We start from the raw sequence: 23494 nt of genomic DNA on the forward strand, positions 1-23494 counted from the left end.
ATCAAGGTGCTCGGTACCACATCAATGTTTCACACACCTTACCACCCTCAGAGTAGTGGGAAAGTGGCCCCAAGGGGGAAGCATTCATTATCCCCTTTTGAAATCTTGTTTGAAACAGTCTCTAGATTAGTTTTGTTATTACCCACAACAGTTGCAATTACAGTCTGATACTTTGAGAAATGATGTGACTGCTCTTGAAAAATAATTTACTAATATCCATGTATGAGTATTTTCTTGCATTCCAGATTCTGGTTTAGGTACCGATATTCACTGCATACTCCCTGGTGATTGGGTGATGGTTAAGAAGTTCCTTCGAAAACATTCTCTGGCAATGAGATATGATGGACTGTGCCACCTGCATCATAATGAAACTATATATCTTTTTTCTTATATTTGATTACTGTACTATAATCTCATTCCCTCCATTAGACTGGCAGGGTAACATGTTCAGGAACCATGTATATGTGTGATATATGGGATGATTGTGACCACTGGGAATCTGTGGGTTGGAATATAGTTGATGACTGGGGATATAAGCTTTGATATAGATGCCAGAAGGGTCCCAAGGGGGGTCCCGGATAAGTTTAAAACAAGAGACCAAGTAGCTGCAGGTTTTGAGTCCCTGAGTCCCATTAACTGTGATATATTCCATAGGGTAATTAATTAATGTCAGCGTGTAAAGAAGTTCTTTAATGAGGAAACTAATGCTGCATGTAAATGTTTATGAATATTTTAGCCCTAAACAGGAAAATGTGTTATTACATGTGGTCATTCAAAAGCACAAACATGGGATCAGAACAAAGTTTTAAGAGAAAATTATTGATTACGATTGTGTAAAGAACTGTTTAAAATTCAGATAATGGTAAACAACATGGTATTTAGTGTTTAACAGAAAATCCTACAGATTTGGTTGCAGGAATTAATAATAAGTTGAGGATTGAACAATGTTTACAAAAGATTCTAAACTGGGGTTTGGTTGTTAAATTAAGGTAGTAGATTGTTCTAATTTACTTAAGGTTACCCAGGAAAAATATTAAAATATGAAAGTTATGTTCAATCTAAAAATTATAAAAAAAAAAAAACAAGTGTTTAAAGTTTTTGTAATTTGTATGTTTCTGATGAGAGTGGAGGCTCTGGTTGGGAGGAGGAGTTTATCGGGAAATGGCCAATTCACAGTTCATTAGGCTGGAACTAGTCTGTGAATTTCCCCTAAACAATTTTTGTCGCTGCTGTAGTCAAGAACCGTCATATTATAATGTAATGTACATGATTTTTAGTTGATGTACAAAGCAAATATGTTAAATTTTTTTAAAATAAAGGTTAAAAATTTGAAAAATTATAAATTTGATTGTAATCACATTGTATAATGTATGGTATACAAAGGTTGCAAGATTCGGTTTAGCAGTAACAGATGTTTCTCTGGAGTGTGACATGAAAGGAATGTGCTCCTAGCAGAGAGATCAAGTTACACAGCCTAGTCAGTCCAGTAATGCCATGACAGTTTTTCACTTCTATGGATCAGATCTTTCAGAAATCTGAAATAAAGGTTCATGGATGAGAAAAAATATATTTAGAAGATGTGGCTTACTAGAGTAATGGTTTTAAACATTTTTGAGCCTAAATAACTTTTCTTGAGAGTTCATTGACATTTTTGACAAAATATCTGTCTAAGTGAATGTTAGTGAACTATAAAGGCTTACTATAGGGCAAATCTTTCTTTAATAATAATAATAATAATAATAATAATAATATTAATAGAGATAACTTGAATATAATTATTTGAAGATCTAAAGAAAGCCCTTATTAATTTAGGTTTTTGTTTAATATAGAGATCTCTCTCTCTCATACATTTACAATGCACAAGTGTATGTGGATGATGATTGGTATTTTAATAAAATGTGTGTGTTTTTGTACCATTTTGTTATTTTAAGGAGGACATGAGGTGTCAGTATACACAGCTTTAACTGAGCTTTGTCTAGTGACAACTGGATGTTAAAAAGAAAGGTTGGTTAAAATAGTGTATAGATCCATTATGAATAAATGATGCAGTATGATAGAGCCACAGTTATGAATCAAAAAGTCACTTCAGGCTTTAGGTTGACGAATGTATTTATTGGGGAGGAATATTGTGCTTTTATAAATGGATCCATGTATTAGCACAGTGGAACTTCCTTTATGTTTGTCTACACTGAAGGATAAACTAAGACTGCCATGGGTTTGTTTAAACAGTCATAGTGTGACAAGAGCATATGTGATTCAGTCGATCATACTGTATGATTGGTTCTGAAAAATAGTGTAATTCAATATAATTACGTTTATTTCAGAAATAAAATATTTTCGAAAGCCCAATATAAATTAATGTTCTTCTGCACAATTAAAATGGTTATAATTGAAAGTATAGTAAGAAGAGAAATACAGTAATCTGGTAAGATTGTTGCTTTTACAAAATGTAATTTAGTAATGGGATAAAGAGGGTTCAAATAAGAATGTAGATTGGATTAATTATATTTACTATAATCAACAGAGGTTTGTTAACTATAAACAGGGATGCACTCCAAGGTATAGCTGAACAACTAGAGGCCATTTCACAAATGACTTTGCAAAATGGGTATGGCCCTAGACATGATTTTAGCTATCAAGGGGGGTGTATTTAGAATGTTACCTGGGGGCAGTATTTTGGGTGATAACACATCTGTACTCAGGTATAGCAATTTTGTTTCTGCTTATATTGGTTACGATAAAGTTTTGTTGTATTGACCGTATCCTCCATTACCGTCCTTACCTGTTAAGAAAAACACATACCACATTCTCAAGTGAGGGAAAGAATAGTGTTTGACTGCTTCCTGAAGTTTCGTTGAAGAAGGACTACGGATAAGCCCTGTCTGGACGCTATGCGAAACATAAAAGAGTTGACAGTAGGGAGGCCAAACCAGGGACAAAGAGATCATAGGGACAGTACTGATAAAATAGTCATTTTAAGGGGGGACTGTGCTGGAGGTAAATAAAATGAATATTTTTGTGTTATGTTACTTTTCTCCTGAACTACTCAAATGTTGCTTTTATTTCCTTATATTGTTTTATTTCTTTTATTTCCTTTTACTTATTGATCTCTCTCTCTCTCTCTCTCTCTCTCTCTCTCTCTCTCTCTCTCTATATATATATATATATATATATATATATATATATATATATATAGTTATAATACATACTGTATGTATGTATGGGTATATACTACAGGTGTTATTATCCTTAAATGAAGCAACATATTATGGAGTTAAAAATCTCGGCTCAGGAAATGATTGAGTAAAGACAGATGCACTCTCACTCCTTTGACCCCCTCCATCGAAAGAAGAACCTGTGAGTTTGAGTGGAGGACCCTGTACGTCTGAGTGTGCCACAAGGACTCCGTGCCAAGAATAGACTCACATGAAAAGACCCTTATATGGACTAAGCCAATCAGTTGTGCTCATGTGAATGATGTGATTTTGTCTATAAAGCTATAAGGAATAAAGGGTTTGGTCTCTTGACGGCTGGACACAGAAAGCAAGCAGTCTGTTCCTCGCTCTCTGCATGTTTTCATAATTCGGATCAACGCCAGAATAGTTGTGCCCTGAAGTTGTGTCAGGGGTTATTAATCCTTTTCAGGATCACTTGCAAAACATCTGGGCCCCGGGAAAATAGTGATCTGTATGTTTAGAAAAGACCAATGTAGATTTTTCAAGTGTTGGCATATTATATTTCCATGTTGTTCATATTTTTTCCTTACATAATTAACTAAACATGCTTTGCTTAAACAGCCATCATCTAGGTTCATTTTTACCTCTATTGGCTCCTATATTAATAACAATACAAAGTACAATGATGTGCAGTAATCTAGTCATAATATGTCAGCGGCTTAAAGGGGGGTGTAAACCCTTGTGTTTTTTTACCTTAATGCATCCTAAGGTGAAAAAACTTCTGACATTGTCCAGCCCCCCGTTTTACTCACCTGAGCCTGTTCGTTCCCTCGGCGGAGTCTCCATTGTCTTGTCTCTTGATTGGATAGATTGATAGCTGTGCAGCCATTGGCTCCCGCTGCTGTCAATCAAATCCAATGATGGGGTGCCAGGGGCGGGGGCCGAGTCCCCCTCTCTGTGTGATATATTAACACTTCAAACAGTGAAAATAATATTATACAAATTAAATACAATGATGTGAGTATGAGTGAAGATAGAGTCCAAGAATAAAGATGTATTCAACAGACTTGAGCCAAAGACTCCAAAACAGGTGTAACCCTCTAGATGGAAATAGAAATGGTTTTTGTTTTGATGGCTGTTTTTATTTACAGCAGAAGGGTGTGGCGATGGGGGCAAAATTTGCCCCCAGTTTAGCTAACCTTTTCATGGCTAAGTGGGAGGAGGATGTCGTCTATGCCGTGGACCACCCACAGTTAAAACTGTGGGCCAGGTACATAGACAACGTCCTCCTCCTATGGGCTGGCACCCCTGAGGCTCTGGAGAATTTCTTCTCGGTGCTTAATAAGAATGACGAAGAGATTGCTTTGACATATGAATTCAGCCAGTCCAAGATACATTTCTAGGATCTTGAGCTAGAAAGGTCAGACCAACAATTTAAGTTTAGCACGTATTTCAAACCTACGGATAGGAATGGGTACATACACACAGACAGCTGCCACCACAAGTCGTGGCTGAGGTCGGTCAATAAAAGTCAATTCTTGCGACCTCGCAGGAATTGTACTGACATTGACACCTTTAAAATTCAAGCAAATGTCCTTATAGAAAGATTTATCGATAAAGGATACAATTCTGTAGAAGTTGACAACGATTTGGTCAAAGTTCTGAATATTGGTCCTCACTGTTGGTGCATAATCCCCAACGGGATAGAAATTACAATTTTAAATGGCCTTTCCTTACCGCCTTCTCGACACAACACAAACAAATTAAGGCCATTTTTGATCAACATTGGGGCATTCTGAGGAACGACAGAATCCTCAGTACACTCTTACCAGAAAGACCTAAAAAAAAATTCCGGGGTGTACCTTCACTCAAACGTAAGATTGCATCATCAATCCCTTGATCAGGCCAACATTTTTTCACAATTGGACTGGATACCATCCATGTAAAAAAAAATGTATTTGCCAATATAATACATGTGGGAGAAAGGCCACAAAGGAATTCAGATCAACGGTGACCAATTGAGTCTACCCAATTAAGCAATTTTGCACATGTGCAACAATTAATGTTGTTTACCTACTGACCTGTCCTTGTGGCATGCAGTATGTCGGTCAAACCATAAGGTCATTCACAACCAGGGTGACTGAACATATTAACAAAATGAAGTTTGGAAGTATTACACATACAGTTCCCCGACACTTCCTGACAACATCATAGTCGTGATCCAACGGACCCAATTCTTGATTATATACAGATTCATTGCGCCATGGAGGGGTGGGGCTAACGCTAGAGGTGTATCCAGATTGGAAACTTTCTAGATATATGAGTTACAAACCCACCACCCACAAGGGATGAATGTGGAGTGGGATATCAACTCATTTATCAATAGATCCTAACCTAATGTATTGAACGATTTTTCTTCTCTTTTCTTTTAATTTTAATTTCAATTTGGTCCCCCTTTTAAAATGTTATTGTATTTTATTGTATTTTATTTTATTTTATTGTGTTCTAATTCAGATATGCCATAATAATTATTGCCATTATCCTGTTAGTAATTTTAGTATTACCTATATTAATATAATAATAAATAGATTTATTAAAAATGATGACCCCCCCATTTGAAATTGATATTATAATCGTGTATACATATTACCACCCTGATATTTATATATACCATAATTAATATCAACTTTTAATTTGTCCATTATTACGAGGCTCTGTAGTACCCCTTAAACTATTGAGGAGTTTACATTCCAGTTCCTGACCATCATGCCTCTGTATATTCTCAGAGCGCGGTTTGGTTTACCTGGAAAATAGAGTCAAACGCCATAGTTGGGCCGCACATTGTGAGTGGATATGACAATATCCAGTTGAATCCAAGTGAAACTTTGTTGCGTCGGATGTCAAATCCGGGCGCATACATAGCGAGGTCTGGCTGTAACTGCTCGCGAAACGATGCACAAGCAGAAGTAAGGTCACCCAGCCTCATTTTCATAACAGAGCTTGGATGGCGCCCATACATCTATATCTAAACGTGATGTCATCCAGCCTAGTTTTTATAGCGAGGTGTGGATGGCGTCTGCATATGTATATCCAACCGGCGACGCTGGTTGCCGTTTCCCCTTGAGTTTATTAGAAATGTTATTGTAGTAATCTGGTATAGTGTCCAACACAGAACCATAAGATCCAATGTACTGAAGTCAGAGAGTAAATTAGGTTGTTCCGCAGCAACTCACACAAGGTTCTCCAGAGAACGCATTTAATGGATCTTCCAATAACATACAAAGTCCACAGACGATACAAGAATCCAACAGAGTAATGTTCATCATAGAGTGACAAGACAAGACTAGACTTGTGCCTTCACATGTTCATGCAGAGAATACGTGGGGGTATATTCTCTAACTGATAGCCAGAAATTCCCAACATTATATATTGTTTCTTTTGAATAGCTGACCAATTTGATTGGTTGTCTCTTAATTAAAAGACAGCAGGACATATTTACCTGCCACTCTTAAAAGACAGGATGTGACTTCAGCCGAAGTCACTAATTAGTATGCATCCTTGCATACTAATAAGCCCCCCTCTAATAAGTAATTAGATTGCATGTGATCTGAATAATGGTTCGATATGTAAAAACGGCTCCATCCTGTCTCTGTCTTTTTTGACAATAGACAAACCTCTTTTGACTTGCAACATGTAATCACAGGCCTGATGTGTAAACTAGACTTATCATTTAATCTAATTCAACTGATTGAGTAATGTTTGAGACCCTTCCTTGAATTACAGGTTACAGGTTCGAAATCCGGCCTGTATATGTTAGATCTATAACACAATAATATGACACCAACCCATACATATATATATATATATACATATATACATATATATATATAATCTACACCTTTATATCAATATTAATATTACAACAGTTATGTTTTGTTTTATGGCATAATCAGGGTGGAGTTTTCATCTCTGTATACATGATATTTGGACACAGTGGGCCAGATTCACGTAGGTGAGCGGCGGCGTAACGTATCGTAGATACGTTACACCGCCGCAAGTTTTCATCGCAAGTGCCTGATTCACAAAGCACTTGCGATGAAAACTACGCTGGCAGCCTCCGGCGCAAGGCGGGCCAATTCAAATGGGCGTGTGCCATTTAAATTAGGCGCGCTCCCGCGCCGGACCTACTGCGCATGCTCCGTTTCGCAATTCCCGTCGTGCTTTGCGCGCCGTAACGTCATTTTTTCGAACGGCGACGCGCGTAGCGTACTTCCGTATTCCCGGACGTGTTACGCAAACGACGGTGAAATTTCGACGCGGGAACGATGGCCATACTTTAGACAGCAATACGATTGCTGACTAAAGTTAGGGCACCCAAAACGACGACTAACTTTGCGATGGGAAACTAGACTAGCGTAGCGAACGTGAAAATCCGTCGTGGATCGCCGTAACTCCTAATTTGCATACCCGACGCTGGTTTACGACGCAAACTCCCCCCAGCGGCGGCCGCGGTACTGCATCCTAAGATCCGACAGTGTAAAACAATTACACCTGTCGGATCTTATGGATATCTATGCGTAACTGATTCTATGAATCAGTCGCATAGAGGAGATACGCCATCATATCCCTTTTGTGAATCTGGCCCAGTATTCCTAAGATATGCCGCGACTTTGTCAATTCCAGTTTCCAGACCGGAAGTGACGTTATGCTTCACTTCCGGTGTCACGGTCATCCCATTTGGGGTCATTATTAGTTTAAAAAGTAATGGAGTTGTGGGGGGTCCACACCCCAGATGACAACTGTTTAGTTGAAACGCGTCGGGTGGACCCACCTACACACATCGCTCATGTACCTGCCTTTTATACGATATGCCTAAGATGATCATCTAAATGTGAGTGTTCATTTTATATTTTTTATAAATACTACTCTCCAACGGTATAACGCTATGTGAATGTATTTCATTTTATTATGCATGGCATATGGATACTGAACCTCTGCCTCCCATATGAGAAAACGGTATACATTTTTCATTTATATTGCTGTCTGAGATCGCTGTGGTTAAATAATTGATTATATATATAAAATTATATTGCGCTAAACAAATCTAAGTGTATATATAGTGTGAATAGGCAGCCAACATACCAGTGGATAAGTGTAAACAGAAAAAAAGGAAATAAATGTAGCGCCAACACTATAAAGAAAAAAAGAAACCACTGAATGGTTATGAGGATGTGACCTCTATAGTGAGAATAGTATTAAGAAAACAAAATCTTATAGATTAATCTTAATAAATACCAGAGCTAGATTTAACTCTGAGTGCTAAAATATACTTATGTGGCATATAAAAGCATACAAAAGAAAATTCTTATGTAATAAATGATTGTAAGTGTAAATAAACACAAAAAACACAAATAAACGTTCTGAAAAGTCAGAAGGGGGGGGAGGGGGAAGGGAAAAAATTGAAGCACTTCCAAAGCTTCCCCAGAAAACTGATAGTCACTTCAGTTCAAAAAGAACGCCTCTTCTATAACAATGGAGAATCCTTTCCCTCAGAAAATGCACATCTTCAATTCCTTGGCATATAAAAGTTAAGGTACCCTTACCAGCTTTCGTTGACCCACAGCTCACCGTATGGTGGGTAGGTCCTCAAGGCTTATATATGCTGGCCGTCCTTCAGTTGCACCAATGGGTGGATGGATATCCCAATTCCGATGTTCCGGATGGATCCCAGGAGGAAAGTAGGTAACAGCAGCCAAAGGAACGTCACATAAGATGATAAGGAGGAGGAACTCCCGATTTCATAGGTGATATGAGAAAAGAGGGAAAAAACACCTCCTCATAGTGTAGAAATTTATTTAAAATTCTTGATCAAAGAATGTTTATAACAAAAGCAAGGAGATAGTCCAAATCTCATAAAAATGAAGTACACAGCAAGAAAATCGTCCACAGTTTAAAAAAGTAAAATTGTAAAAAGACCCAAACGATAAAGACACTCGTTCACCACGGCACATCAAAAGGAAAAATCCACAGCAGGCAGATAACATGAACTGGCACAGTATTGGTAATATGGATCAGACTTTTAACCGACCGGTTTCGTCTCCACAGACATCAACAGGGTTATAGAGCTGACCCACACATCCACCTGCGCCTATATATAGCTATATGATTAGCTTACCTGTGATCTACACCTGACACTCTGTTCCCCTCGGGCGTGCGTTTCACTCACTGCTATTTCCTCTTCCTGCGTTCCAAACACCGGAAGTGGAACAAGAACGCGGCCGAGGATACCAATCGCAGTGCTGCGATGTATGACGTCATCTCCTCCCGTCCCACATGGCAACCTCTGTCCAATGTGAGGATGCGGGACAAGGGAATTGTTCCGCCCCCACCTGACAGCGAATCAGGGTCACAGACTAAACATCCATGAAACAACTCGCTGAGGGGGCTGGCGGTGATGCTCGCATAGTCAATTGGCCACGACGGTATGCGTGTCAGCTGACGTCGGGCGTGATGACGTATGCGTTCCATCTAACGCATCCCAGGGGAATCATTGATGAATGAGAGGCATGAGCTACAACTATAAACCTCTATAGTGAAAACGATTCTTAAGCAATAAATATAATGCATAAGGTCCCCGGGATAGTGTATACAGATTGATCACAGGTAATATGCATCCCAAATAAATTGGTTAATACAAGCAATCATATTTGTATTAGATGTATGGTAATTTGTCATAAACATCCACTATATATAAAAAATATAATAAATAAACACAAAGAGGGAGATAATAATGTATACTAATAAATAACCAGGATGGAGATTCATGATTGATTTATGAATGAGTTCACGTCCCACTCCACGTTAAGGCCGTGGGGCGTATAACTCTTTAGCTGGTATATCCAGTATACCTCTAACTTAGATACACCACGCGTACCTGGTTCACCTCTCCAATGAGGTACAAAGTGGTGGGGTACCCTAAACACACTGTGCCAAGACATTACTTGGAACACCACAATAAGAAGGTCGAGGGAACTTTGTTCCAAATTATAGACCACTTTGTACCTCATTGGAGAGGTGAACCAGGTACGCGTGGTGTATCTAAGTTAGAGGTATACTGGATATACCAGCTAAAGAGTTATACGCCCCACGGCCTTAACGTGGAGTGGGACGTGAACTCATTCATAAATCAATCATGAATCTCCATCCTGGTTATTTATTAGTATACATTATTATCTCCCTCTTTGTGTTTATTTATTATATTTTTTATATATAGTGGATGTTTATGACAAATTACCATACATCTAATACAAATATGATTGCTTGTATTAACCAATTTATTTGGGATGCATATTACCTGTGATCAATCTGTATACACTATCCCGGGGACCTTATGCATTATATTTATTGCTTAAGAATCGTTTTCACTATAGAGGTTTATAGTTGTAGCTCATGCCTCTCATTCATCAATGATTCCCCTGGGATGCGTTAGATGGAACGCATACGTCATCACGCCCGACGTCAGCTGACACGCATACCGTCGTGGCCAATTGACTATGCGAGCATCACCGCCAGCCCCCTCAGCGAGTTGTTTCATGGATGTTTAGTCTGTGACCCTGATTCGCTGTCAGGTGGGGGCGGAACAATTCCCTTGTCCCGCATCCTCACATTGGACAGAGGTTGCCATGTGGGACGGGAGGAGATGACGTCATACATCGCAGCACTGCGATTGGTATCCTCGGCCGCGTTCTTGTTCCACTTCCGGTGTTTGGAACGCAGGAAGAGGAAATAGCAGTGAGTGAAACGCACGCCCGAGGGGAACAGAGTGTCAGGTGTAGATCACAGGTAAGCTAATCATATAGCTATATATAGGCGCAGGTGGATGTGTGGGTCAGCTCTATAACCCTGTTGATGTCTGTGGAGACGAAACCGGTCGGTTAAAAGTCTGATCCATATTACCAATACTGTGCCAGTTCATGTTATCTGCCTGCTGTGGATTTTTCCTTTTGATGTGCCGTGGTGAACGAGTGTCTTTATCGTTTGGGTCTTTTTACAATTTTACTTTTTTAAACTGTGGACGATTTTCTTGCTGTGTACTTCATTTTTATGAGATTTGGACTATCTCCTTGCTTTTGTTATAAACATTCTTTGATCAAGAATTTTAAATAAATTTCTACACTATGAGGAGGTGTTTTTTCCCTCTTTTCTCATATCACCTATGAAATCGGGAGTTCCTCCTCCTTATCATCTTATGTGACGTTCCTTTGGCTGCTGTTACCTACTTTCCTCCTGGGATCCATCCGGAACATCGGAATTGGGATATCCATCCACCCATTGGTGCAACTGAAGGACGGCCAGCATATATAAGCCTTGAGGACCTACCCACCATACGGTGAGCTGTGGGTCAACGAAAGCTGGTAAGGGTACCTTAACTTTTATATGCCAAGGAATTGAAGATGTGCATTTTCTGAGGGAAAGGATTCTCCATTGTTATAGAAGAGGCGTTCTTTTTGAACTGAAGTGACTATCAGTTTTCTGGGGAAGCTTTGGAAGTGCTTCAATTTTTTCCCTTCCCCCTCCCCCCCCTTCTGACTTTTCAGAACGTTTATTTGTGTTTTTTGTGTTTATTTACACTTACAATCATTTATTACATAAGAATTTTCTTTTGTATGCTTTTATATGCCACATAAGTATATTTTAGCACTCAGAGTTAAATCTAGCTCTGGTATTTATTAAGATTAATCTATAAGATTTTGTTTTCTTAATACTATTCTCACTATAGAGGTCACATCCTCATAACCATTCAGTGGTTTCTTTTTTTCTTTATAGTGTTGGCGCTACATTTATTTCCTTTTTTTCTGTTTACACTTATCCACTGGTATGTTGGCTGCCTATTCACACTATATATACACTTAGATTTGTTTAGCGCAATATAATTTTATATATATACTTTTTTGCACTTGGATTTTTATATATTGCTGCCATACAACAATGGATGTGTTCGACTATCGTACTAGTCGCACTCTTAACACTGAAGGTGTATTCACTGTTCTGAAAACAGACTCAGAAACGGGTGGTCTCTTTATGAGACTTAAGAACATAATGACTTCGGAACTCCACCTCCAATGGGACATGGCGTTCCTGGAGCAATACGTTAAGGAGAACATGGTCCCTAGAGGGTTAAGATGGGATGTACACCCCCAACAGGGAGATCCCGATCTTGAGTCCTGGTACCAGTTTTTTAACCTTAAAGGGGTATCCCTTTTAAATTTTTTAATCGACAGGAAAAAGACCCGACTGTCCAATTTAGATAGAGAAATCAAAGAAATTAAGGAGAAACTTATTCCCTTTAAAACCACCACGGAGTACATCACCTTATCTGCCAGTTTGAAAATTCATCTGGAGAAAGAGGAGCGGGAACAGAAACATAAAAAACAGAAAAAATACACGAGAGATTCTGCTGATTACGGATCCCATTCGATTTTTAGTTGGCAGAATAAGGAGAACACTGGGGTGGGTATAGGCCCCTCAAGTGTGGAAATGGATGTTTCCCAACCATCTACGAATGAGGCTAAAGTTCTCACTTTTTCTCAGTCTATACCCTCATCGGGTCCCCCCAATAGAGATATTGGTTATAGTTATTATTCCGGTCCTCGAACCCCTAATCAGTCCCAAGGGGGTCCTCCCCCAAGGACTAAGGGGAAAGGCAAAGGCCCGAGAAGGGGTTCACACCGCTCAAGAGACCCATCCCGTGAACATCATATTAATGATCATTCACCTCGGAGAAGGAATGAATCCTATTATCACCCTCCAAGGGGATATGGAACACCGGGCAGGGGTGGGGGTGGACCATACACACCTAGGAAGGACTACCCACCCAGACATTATGACCCCTATTATGGATATTTAGAAAGAGAGGAGGATCATTTTGATAGACCACCCTACAATTATAATCAGGTTCAACCTAATTACACCCAATCGGGGGATTTTCACAAGGGACAGGGCAACCATCCCAAAGGGGGAGAACCAAACGGGGGTCGAGAGGGGGGCGGCGCGCCCGGAAGAAAAAGGCCGAGAACATAACAGGTACTGGGGTGTTTAATTTAAGCACCTCTACCTTTAATGATGCTGAAAGAATAGTTCTAGATAAAGGCCTGAAGTTTGTTCCTCCGAAGGGACTTAACAAATTTCAGACCTTTATAGACGTACAAAAATTTACGAGAAAATTGAGTATCCAAAGATACTTCATTTCCAATCCAACTAGACCAAACCTTGCGGAGGACACAACGGGTGTTAAACATACGGGTCTATCGAACCCTTCCCTTTTTAACCCTCCCTGTCCTTTGGCACCGAGTATCAAAGTCTTTAAAGACCTGGTTTTGAAGGACCTAGAAGAATTACCTTTAAAAAGGTTTTATTCTGATCCCAATATTAAGAATGGCTTGAAATCCCTATGTGAGAGAAAGGACCTTGTTATACGCCCTGCTGATAAGGGTGGGGGCATAGTAGTTCTTGACAAATCTGCCTATAACGCAGAGATGTCAAGACTACTGGAGGATGATGTGACCTATGTTAGGTTACCATCTAATCCTACCAGCAGCTATACCCACTCCTTAAAGAAATTGGTGGAGAAGGGAGTACAGAGAGGCATCCTTAACAACAAGGAACGATGCTTCTTGATACCTAGGGTACCACGTATCCCTGTTATATACTACTTGCCAAAAATTCACAAACATAGCACATGTCCCCCAGGAAGACCAATCATCAGTGGTATTAACTCTGTCACCTCCAGATTGGGGAAATACATTGATTTCTATCTCCAACCCATAGTGAAAAACATTCCCTCCTACCTCAAGGACACCAGGCACACTATTGCCAAACTTGAGGAAGTGATATACACTAGTGACATTATTCTTGTCACAGCTGATGTGGCTTCACTCTACACCAGTATAGCCCATCACTTAGGCTTCCAAGCGGTGGAATGTTTTCTCAATAGGTCATCTGATCTCCCTATTCTGCAAAGATTGTTTATAATGGATCTCCTCAGATTTGCGACTACGCATAATTATTTTTGGCATGCGGGGGATTTTTATTTACAACACAAGGGAGTTGCGATGGGGGCTAAATTTGCCCCCAGTCTCGCAAACATTTTTATGGCCAAGTGGGAGGAGGATGTCGTCTGTGTTGCCGCCCGACCGGAGATAGTTCTCTGGGCGCGGTACATAGATGACATCCTCCTCTTATGGCGTGGTGACCTAGGGTCGTTGGAGTCCTTCATGAGTCATCTTAATGATAATCAGGTTGGAATCAACTTAACATATGAGGCTAGCACTTCTAAAATAAATTTTTTGGATCTTGAAATTTTTGTACAAAATAACAGTTTACGAACCAAAACCCACTTTAAACAAACCGACCGTAACGGGTTTATCCCAGTTGACAGTTGTCATCACCCCTCCTGGCTGAAGTCTGTTCCACGCAGTCAAATTCTGCGGATTAGACGGAATTGCTCTGATGTGGCAGACTTTAAAGAACAAGCAAAGATTCTCAAGAATCGCTTTGTAGATAAAGGATACTCAGAGAATCTTATCCAGGATGAAATTGAAAGAATTTCAATGATTGATAGGGCCACCCTGACACGAGAGAAAGTCAAAACGGTACAGGATAGTAGGTTTAGGAACTCTTTTTTCACTGCATTTTCTATGCAATATAGGCAGATTAGGTCAATCATCCAAAAACATTGGAACGTATTAAGGAGCGATCCCACCTTAGGACCTACTCTGCCTAATAGTGCATCTGTAATATACCGAGGGGCAATGTCAATGAGAAATCAGATCGCGCCAAATGTTCCAGACCCCCCAGTCAAACCCATTTTTTTCCCTCTCTCTAAGGGTTATCACCCATGCAGGAGGTGTAAGGTGTGTACATACAACATTACCAAGAAGAAATCTATTAATTTTAGATCCACTGTTACAGGGGTTGAATTCCCCATTAAACAATTTTCAACATGTGCTACTCGGTATGTTGTCTACCTTCTCACCTGCCCTTGTGGAAAACAGTACGTGGGGCGTACCATACGGAACTTTTCCACAAGGGCAGGTGAACATATTGCCAAGATTTTGGCGGGGTACCCTAAACACACTGTGCCAAGACATTACTTGGAACACCACAATAAGAAGGTCGAGGGAACTTTGTTCCAAATTATAGACCACTTTGTACCTCATTGGAGAGGTGAACCAGGTACGCGTGGTGTATCTAAGTTAGAGGTATACTGGATATACCAGCTAAAGAGTTATACGCCCCACGGCCTTAACGTGGAGTGGGACGTGAACTCATTCATAAATCAATCATGAATCTCCATCCTGGTTATTTATTAGTATACATTATTATCTCCCTCTTTGTGTTTATTTATTATATTTTTTATATATAGTGGATGTTTATGACAAATTACCATACATCTAATACAAATATGATTGCTTGTATTAACCAATTTATTTGGGATGCATATTACCTGTGATCAATCTGTATACACTATCCCGGGGACCTTATGCATTATATTTATTGCTTAAGAATCGTTTTCACTATAGAGGTTTATAGTTGTAGCTCATGCCTCTCATTCATCAATGATTCCCCTGGGATGCGTTAGATGGAACGCATACGTCATCACGCCCGACGTCAGCTGACACGCATACCGTCGTGGCCAATTGACTATGCGAGCATCACCGCCAGCCCCCTCAGCGAGTTGTTTCATGGATGTTTAGTCTGTGACCCTGATTCGCTGTCAGGTGGGGGCGGAACAATTCCCTTGTCCCGCATCCTCACATTGGACAGAGGTTGCCATGTGGGACGGGAGGAGATGACGTCATACATCGCAGCACTGCGATTGGTATCCTCGGCCGCGTTCTTGTTCCACTTCCGGTGTTTGGAACGCAGGAAGAGGAAATAGCAGTGAGTGAAACGCACGCCCGAGGGGAACAGAGTGTCAGGTGTAGATCACAGGTAAGCTAATCATATAGCTATATATAGGCGCAGGTGGATGTGTGGGTCAGCTCTATAACCCTGTTGATGTCTGTGGAGACGAAACCGGTCGGTTAAAAGTCTGATCCATATTACCAATACTGTGCCAGTTCATGTTATCTGCCTGCTGTGGATTTTTCCTTTTGATGTGCCGTGGTGAACGAGTGTCTTTATCGTTTGGGTCTTTTTACAATTTTACTTTTTTAAACTGTGGACGATTTTCTTGCTGTGTACTTCATTTTTATGAGATTTGGACTATCTCCTTGCTTTTGTTATAAACATTCTTTGATCAAGAATTTTAAATAAATTTCTACACTATGAGGAGGTGTTTTTTCCCTCTTTTCTCATATCACCTATGAAATCGGGAGTTCCTCCTCCTTATCATCTTATGTGACGTTCCTTTGGCTGCTGTTACCTACTTTCCTCCTGGGATCCATCCGGAACATCGGAATTGGGATATCCATCCACCCATTGGTGCAACTGAAGGACGGCCAGCATATATAAGCCTTGAGGACCTACCCACCATACGGTGAGCTGTGGGTCAACGAAAGCTGGTAAGGGTACCTTAACTTTTATATGCCAAGGAATTGAAGATGTGCATTTTCTGAGGGAAAGGATTCTCCATTGTTATAGAAGAGGCGTTCTTTTTGAACTGAAGTGACTATCAGTTTTCTGGGGAAGCTTTGGAAATAATTGATTGAATTTGGGACCAGCTGTACCCATCGAGTTGACTGATCCATAAGCCTTTTGCAACTTGGGTGTTATATGCCTCTCCAGGTCACTGACATCTGGTAAGCCTCCCCCTATCACTGGTGGTGGTGCTTCTGACATTTCTATTTCCATCTAGAGCAGGGGTGTCAAACTCAATTTCATCGTGGGCCACATCTGCATTATGATTGCCCTCAAAAGGGCCGGTTGTATTTGTAAGATTAGATTAGTCCAGCACATCCCCTCCTCTTACATTAGATGTCAAGAGCCACCCCACCATCAGAAGTAGAGTCCCCCACTCTCCTTTACATCACAGTACACCCCCCCTTACCTTATGCTGCTACTGGGAAAAAGCTGTATGCATTGCTTAAAAGCAGAAAGTAAGGGTTTGGAGGAGGACCAGAGGAGGGCTGGAGGTGCGAGGGCCACATGAAATGGCCTGGAGGGCCAGATTCAGCCCGCGGGCCTTGTGTTTGACACCTATGATCTAGAGGGTCACACCTGTGTTGGAGTCTTCAGCTCAAGTCTGTTGAATACATCTTTATTCTTGGACTCTATTTTTACTCATACTCACCATCATTGTATTTAATTTGTATAATATGATTTTCACAGTTTGAAGTGTTAATATATCACTTTCACTTGGTGTCATTTGACACAGTGTTAATTATTTTGAGTCATCATGGATTGGTAATGCAATTATTGATATATTTACATTTCTATATTTAAATAGCGCTACACTTTTTTTTATCCTCCTGGAGACTTTGCCTGGCAGTCCCTTCCACTGTCCTCTCCTATTCCTGGTCAGAACACCCCTGTGGGTTGTACGAGGGTCCCTTCCTTCCTCTTTCATGAGGCATCAACGCTTGTCAGCTGCCTCCAATGATTTCAATGGTGATGCTCTATAACCTTAACAGCACCTATAGCATTTATGGTGTGTTAGTGAAGCATTTATAAAGTGTGTATTATTATATTATTGTCAGTGGCACTTTTTGTTTCAGCAAAAGACTGCATCAGCAAGCGGGTATTATGCTTAGACCGGGAATAACTGTCCTCAAGGGAGCAGTAGAGCAATAGCAACACTTCCGTTGGCCTTTATCGAGCATTCTTGGAGTGTTTTCAACGCTTTATAAACACATTGAAAACACGTCATAAACACATCATAAATTCCATAGGAGCGTTAATGAGCATTGCCTCATTCTTCGTATTCAACACACGTGTGAACGAGCCTTTACAAAAGTGCAAATTTTATTTAGTGACTTCACCTGCTGATACCAGCTGTAAAATTATGTTCTGCCGCAAAGCACAGTAAAGTTATTTGCAAATGAATTACAGGATTATTTTAATAGTAAAATTACAAGACAAGCTTGCCTGAACTTACCTTATGTACAGATAAAGGGTATCCATATACAGGTATTCATGAATGAAACCTGCAAATCATTCAAACCATTCAAAACATATATACTGGCAACCTTAGTCTAACACCCATTAAACAGAATGGTAGAAATGTTTTATTTTTTATTTTTACAGGTGCCATCAATTTATGCAGCGCTTTACATATATATTGCACATTTGCATCAGTCCCTGCCCTTGAGGAGCTTACATTAGGGATGAGCTTTATGTTTGGGTCGAACATGAGTTTGACTCGAACTTTGGCTGATCGCCCGTTCGCCGAATAGCGAACAATTTGGGGTGTTCGTGGCAAAATCGAAAGCCGCGGAACACCCTTTAAAAGTCTATGGGAGAAATCAAAAGTGCTAATTTTAAAGGTTAATATGCAAGTTATTGTCATAAAAAGTGTTTCAGGACCTGGGTTCTGCCCCAGGGAACATGTATTAATGCAAAAAAACATTTTTCCGATAAGCCCCCTGCCAGCAGACCCCCACAACCACCGGGCAAGGGTTGTGGGGATGAGGCCCTTGTCCCCATCAACATGGGGACATCCTCCCCATGTTGAGGGCATGTGGCCTGATACGGTTCAAGAAGGGGGGCCGCTCTTTCATCCCCCTCTTTTCCTGCGGCCTGCCAGGTTGCATGCTCAGATAAGGGTCTGGTATGTATTTTTGGGGGGAACCTCATGCCATTTTTTTTTATTTTGGCGCAGGGTTCCCCTTAAAATCCATATCAGACCTGAAGGGTCTGGTATGGATTTTGAGGGGGACCCCTACGCCATTTTTTTTAATTTGTTGCAGGGTTCCCCTTAATATCCATACCAGACCTGAAGGGCCTGTTGATGGAATTTGGGGGGACCCCTACACATTTTTTTAAATTTAGGTTCAATGACTTTTATCTGTATTGCCGGGACCCGACAATTCATTATAGCCGCGAGTAGTTTTAAATTACTTTTTTTTCTTTAGAAATTTCATTTTGTGCAGGGACTGTTTTAAACATAGGAAACATGTGCTACTTTACAGGCATACTATAGACATCCCCAGGTATGAAATTTAAAGGAATATTTCACTTTTATTGTTTCACTTTAAGCATCATTAAAATCACTGCTCCTGAAAAAACTTCAGTTTTGAAAACTTTTTTTGCATTGATACATGTCTCCTGGGGCAGGTCCCCAAACACTTTTTATGACAATAACTTGCATGGTAACCTTTAAAATTAGCACTTTTGATTTTTCACGTTCGAACAAATGTTTTGCCTGTTTGCATGTTCTGCTGCGAACCAAACCGGGGGGGTGTTTGGCTCATCCCTAGTCTGTATTAGATAACTAATTATAACTCAATTCTAATTTGGGCAGTTGTAAATAAGGATTCACTGGCAGTGGCTAAAAAATACATTGCTATCGCTGCTGTCCCCTGCATACTCACCCTTCAGGAAATCAGTGCCCAGTATCATTCAACCCATTTTCTGTGGATGTTAATGCTTCACCCCCATCCTGGGACTCACAGGAGAAATTCTGCCGAGAGTGGCATCACATTATTACTTAACATTACTCTGTGCAGCATTTAGGATCTGTCCACCTTCAGAGGAAGCAGGTAAAGAGGACATATAATTCATTTAAATCAATTCAACCAATTAAAGAATAATTGAATAGTTAGGGGGGTAAGTATACAGGTTTATTTATTTATTTACTTACTGTCCTCCTTTCATGATTCCAAATGTATCTATTGCTTCTGTCTTACATCCTTACAGACTGTAGTTCATGACACAGGAAGGAGTTGACCAGCTGATCTCATTAGCACACACCCTGCATCATCCACACACCCACTCCCAGCTGCACGTTTTTTAAATGAAATGCAATCAATCAGTGATCACCTTCTCACTAAATACACAATCAGATTGCATAGTGTATGGCCATCTTTATACAAGTACATAGGAGGGAGTGGACAGAAACACTCAGGTGTCAGTTGTTTTTACTGCGATTTTTGGTGCAGCGCATTTCTGAAATGCAAGGAATGCAGCGCATTCAGGTGGATGGGCTGCCATATGTCTGATGAGTGAAAATGCTCCAAACACCTCCCCCCATCGCAAAAAAAAACACAAAAAAAAATGAGTTCCCGCTATGCAGAGATGTGAACCGGGCTAGACAGCTGAGTGTTTCTGTCCACTCCCCCCTATGTACTTGTATAAAGATAGACATACACTATGCAATTTGATTGTATATTTGGTGAGAAGGATGATCACTGATTGATTGCATTTCATTTAAAAAAACGTGCACCTGAGAGTGGGTGGGTAGGTAGGAGGGTGATACAAAAGGGGGTGTGATCCCTCACGCCAACAAGTGAACTATATAAATAAATAAATAAACAAAAAAATGAACGAAAGATGCAGCTGGATCTAAAGTGCACAAGAATTGGATATGAATAAATAATGATCAGCGCAACTTCCTAGTTTCCTAAAACTCAATCAAATAACTCAAATAGTGTGTAATAATAAAGATGTAAATAAAATGTCCACACTTTTCCACAATCCATATAAATCTTCAAAGTATGACAAAATTCTTCCAAGCAATGTGTCAAAAATTCTTCTGTGCTTAATCTTCATGATTTTTCCAATAATTAATGCTCACAGAGCGCTTACCTCAAAGAGGAATATAGTAAACCTTCTCGATCTCATGAAACCAGGGCAAACGCAAACTTCCAATCTGCCAGGATCTTGAGTTCACGATAATGTTAGAGATCTGACTGAAGATGTGAGAGGACAGATAGCAGCCTTTACCTATCCATATATAGTTGGAAATCAGGTTTTCTTCTAAGATTGTCCTGTATTTGACTCCATCCTTCTTCCCTTCAACTCTGACCAGCTTCCCTGTCCCTGCTGAAGAAAAGCATCCCCACAACATGATGCTGCCACCACCATGTTTCACAGTGGAGATGATGGGCCAGATCCACAGCCAGCCAGCGCAACGTAACTTTTTTCATTTAAGTTACACTGCCGCAAAGTTGCCAAGTTAGGTGCCGATCCACAAAGCACTTACCTGGAAATTTGCGGCGGTGTAACTTAAATCCGTCCGGCGCAAGGCGGGCCAATTCAAATGGGCGAGTCCTATTTAAATTAGGCGCGCTCCCGCGCCGGACGTACTGCGCATGCTCCGTCGGGTAACTTACCCGACGTGCATTGCGCTAACAGACGTCGCTCCAACGTCATTTGCTTAGACGGTAACGTAAATGGCGTCCAGTAGACGTAGAGTTTGAATTTTCAACGCGGGAACCGACGGCCATACTTAATAGGGCTTAGTCAAATAGGACTCAGCCCTATTTTTACACGGCGTAACTCGACGTAAACGACGTAGAATTTGCGCGACGGGCCCGTCGGAACGTTCGTGGATCGCCGTAAGTGTTCATTTGCATATTCTAGGCTGGCCGCAATGGCCTCGCCACCTAGCGGCCGGCCTAGAATTGCATCCTTAAGATCCGACAGTGTAATTCAATTACAAATGTCGAATCTTCTGTCTATCTCTTGGAAACTGATTCTGTGGATCAGTTCCAAAGATAGAAACAGGGATACGACGGCGTATCAGTAGATACGCCGGCGTATCCCTTTTGTGGATTACCCCCGGTGTGCTCAGGGTGATGTGCAGTGTTAGTTTTCTGCCACACATAGTGTTTTGCTTTTAGGCCAAAAAGTTCAATTTTGGTCTCATCTGACCAGAGCACCTTCTTCCACATGTTTGCTGTGTCCCCCACATGGCTTCTCACAAACTGCAAACAGGACTTCTTATGGTTTTCTTTCAACAATGGCTTTCTTCTTGCCACTCCTCCATAAAGGCAAGATCTGTGGAGTGCATGACTAATATTTGTCCTGTGGACATATTCTCCCACCTGAGCTGTGGATCTCTGCAGCTCCTCCACAGTTACCATGGGCCTCTTGGTTGCTTCTCTGAATAATGCTCTCCTTGCTCGGCCTGTCAGTTTAGGTGAACGGCCATATCTTGGTATGTTTGCAGTTGTGCCACTCTTTACATTTTCCGATGATGGATTGAACAGTGCTCCATGAGATGTTCAAAGTTTGGGACATTTTTTTGTAACCTAACCCTGCTTTATACTTCTCCACAACTTTATCCCTGACCTGTCTGGTGTGTTCCTTGGCCTGCATGATGCTGTTTGACCACTAAGGTCCTCTAACAAACCTCTGAGGGCTTCACACTGCAGCTGTATTTATACTAAGATTAATTACACACAGGTGGATTCTATTTACTAACTAGGTAATTGGTTCCACTAGATTTTAGTTAGGGGCATCAGAGTAAAGGGGGCTGAATACAAATGCACACCACATTTTTCACATATTTATTTGTAAAAATAAATGTAAAAAACATTTATCAGTTTCCTTTCACTTCACAATTATGTGCCACTTTGTGTCGGTCTATCACATAAAATACCATTAAAATATATTTCCAATTTTGGTTGTAACATGACAAAATGTGGAAAATTTCAAGGGGTGTGAATACTTTTTCAAGGCACTGTATGTTGTAGGAATCTTGCAAAGGACAATTTATAATTTTGGCTGGAGAGACACTTTGATTTTCAGAGTATTTTTTATAAATTTGAACAGAATTTGATAATCTTCTAAAATAATTACCCTTAAAGTTATCAGAAAAATAAATATATGGAAATTATAGTAACGTCCTTGGAACCCATAGAGCCTTTGTATTATATTTGATTTAAAGCACTCCATCATGTTATGGTGCAGACACATAGGTAGATTCAGTAAGAGTTAGGCCGGCTTATCAGTAGATAAGCCGACCTAACTCAGAATCTACGCCGACTTATGTTTAAGCGTATGCTCAAACAGAGATACGCTTAAACATATCTAAGATACGACGACTTGCGCTGTCCTATCTTAGATTGCAATATTTCGGATGGCCGCTAGGTGGCGCTTCCATTGCGGTCGGCGTAGAATATGTAAATGAGTAGATACGCTGATTCACGAACGGCCGACGCAGTACTTTTACGCCGTTTACGTTAGAGATAGGCCGCCTAAAGTTAGAGCTTAGCCCTACATGGAATAGTAATGTTAAGTATGGCCGCCGTTCCCACGTCGAAATTCGAAATTTTTACGTTGTTTGCGTAAGTCGTCCGCGAATAGCGATTTACGTCGTTTACGTCCACGTCAAAATCAATAGGCCCGTACGGCGTACTTAGCCGCAATGCACA

Source organism: Rana temporaria, chromosome 5, assembly GCF_905171775.1.
Source record: "Rana temporaria chromosome 5, aRanTem1.1, whole genome shotgun sequence".
NCBI lineage: Eukaryota > Metazoa > Chordata > Amphibia > Anura > Ranidae > Rana > Rana temporaria.